The sequence below is a fragment of the Arachis ipaensis genome, chromosome B10 (assembly GCF_059453495.1).
Source record: "Arachis ipaensis isolate K30076 ecotype BB chromosome B10, ASM5945349v1, whole genome shotgun sequence".
Lineage (NCBI taxonomy): Eukaryota > Viridiplantae > Streptophyta > Magnoliopsida > Fabales > Fabaceae > Arachis > Arachis ipaensis.
The window spans coordinates 18,701,019-18,703,451 of record NC_142435.1 but is presented as its reverse complement, the minus strand read 5'-3'; the positions used below and the strand labels follow the sequence as shown (position 1 = coordinate 18,703,451).

The window sequence follows — 2,433 nt, the reverse complement described above, 5'->3', positions numbered from 1 at the left end:
TAAGCTTTTTATTTCTTATTTTCAAAAAATACAAAAAAATTCTTTTTCGTTATTCCCAAAATAATTTTCGAAAAATCCAAAAAAATTTTATAAAATCATAAAATCAAAAATAATTTGTGTTTCTTGTTTGAGTCTTGTGTCAATTTTTAAGTTTGGTGTCAATTGCATCTTTTTAATTTTTCTTAAAATTTTTGAAAATTCATGCATGTGTTCTTCATGATCTTCAAGTTGTTCTTGATGATTTTCTATGTTTGATCTTTAATTTTTCTTGTTTTGTGTCTTTTCTTGTTTTTCATATGCATTTTCAATTTGTTAGTGTCTAAAGTTTAAAAATTTCTAAGTTTGGTTTCTTGCATTTTTCTTTTCTTGAAAATTTTTCAAAAATAAGTTCTTGACGCTCATCATGATCTTCAAAGTGTTCTTGGTGTTCATCTTGACATTCAAAGTGTTCTTGCATGCATTAGTTGTTTTGATCTAAAATTTCCATGCATTGTGTCTTTTTTGTGTTTTTCTCTCCCATCATTAAAAATTCAAAAATAAAAAAAAAATATCTTTCCCTTTTTTTCTTCTCATCAAATTCAAAAATTTGAGTAGACTTTTTCAAAAATTTTTAAAATATAGTTGTTTCTTATGAGTCAAATCAAATTTTCAATTTAAAAATTCTATCTTTTTCAAATCTTTTTCAAAAATCAAATCTTTTTCATTTTTCCTTTATAAATTTCGAAACTTTCAAAATTATTTTCAAAATCTTTTTTCTTATTTTTATTTCATATTTTCGAATTTAATACTAACAATTAATGTGATTGATTCAAAAATATTAAGTTGTTACTTGCCTATTAAGAAAGGTTCAATCTTTAAATTTTAAAATCATATCTTGTAGTTTCTTGTTAGTCAAGTAATCAACTTTAATTCTCAAAATCAAATCTTTTTAAATTTCTTTTTCAATTTTTTTTCAAAATAAATTTCAATCACATCTTTTTCAAAATCAATTTCAAAATCTTTTCTAACTTCTTATCTTTTCAAAATTTGATTTTCAAATCTTTTTCAATTAACCACTTGACTTTTTGATTGATTCTTATCTTTTTCAAAACTACCTAACTAATTCTCTCTCTAATTTTCGAAAATCCCTCCCCTCTTTTTCAAAATTCCTTTTTAATTAACTAATTGTTTTAAAAATTTAATTTAATTTAATTTCAATTTTAATTTTCGAATTTTAACTTTAATTTTTAAATATTTTTATTTTATTTTGTTTAATTTTCGAATTATTCTCTCATCTCTCATCTCCTTCTATTTATTTATTCATCTACTAACACTTCTCTTCCACCCAAAATTCAAACACCATCTTCCTCTCTGTGTTCGAGTTTTTCTCTTCCCCTCCTTTTATTCTTCTCTTCTACTCACATAAAGGAATCTCTATACTGTGACATAGAGGATTCCAAATTTTCTTTTCTGTTTTCTTCTTTTTCATATGAGCAGGAACAAGGATAAGAACATTCTTGTTGAAGCTGATCCTGAACCTGAAAGAACTCTGAAGAGGAAGTTAAGGGAAGCTAAAGCATAACTCTCTAGAGAAAATCTGACAGAAATTTTCGAAAAAGAAGGAGACATGGCCGAAAATAATAACAATGCAAGGAAGATGCTTGGTGACTTTACTGCACCTAATTCCAATTTACATGGAAGAAGCATCTCAATCCCTGCCATTGGAGCAAACAATTTTGAGCTGAAACCTCAATTAGTTTCTCTGATGCAACAGAATTGCAAGTTTTATGGACTTCCATCCGAAGATCCCTTTCAGTTCTTAACTGAATTCTTGCAGATCTGTGATACTGTTAAGACCAATGGGGTTGACCCCGAGGTCTACAGGCTTATGTTTTTCCCATTTGCTGTAAGAGACAGAGCTAGAATATGGTTGGACTCTTAACCTAAAGACAACCTGAACTCTTGGGATAAGCTGGTCACGGCTTTCTTAGCCAAGTTCTTTCCTCCTCAAAAGCTTAGCAAGCTTAGAGTGGATGTTCAAACCTTCAGACAAAAAGAAGGTGAATCCCTCTATGAAGCTTGGGAGAGATACAAGGAACTGACCAAAAAGTGTCATTCTGACATGCTTTCAGAATGGACCATCCTGGATATATTCTATGATGGTCTGTCTGAATTATCTAAAATGTCATTGGACCATTCTGCAGGTGGATCCATTCACCTAAAGAAAACTCCTGCAGAAGCTCAGGAACTCATTGACATGGTTGCAAATAACCAGTTCATGTACACTTCTGAAAGGAATCCTGTGAGTAATGGGACGCCACTGAGGAAGGGAGTTCTTGAAATTGATACTCTGAATGCCATATTGGCTCAGAATAAAATATTGACTCAGCAAGTCAATATGATCTCTCAGAGTCTGAATGGATTGAAGGAATCATCCAACAGTACTAAAGAGGC

General features: G+C 29.9%; 1 non-coding gene across 1 annotated transcript; it reads right to left on the bottom strand.

Annotated features, from left to right (window-relative positions):
- Positions 1–1,999: 1,999 nt before the first annotated feature.
- On the bottom strand, positions 2,000–2,103 carry LOC148579312 (small nucleolar RNA R71). The gene has a single exon (XR_015894695.1). It is a non-coding gene; the product is annotated as a small nucleolar RNA R71 (small nucleolar RNA).
- Positions 2,104–2,433: the final 330 nt, after the last annotated feature.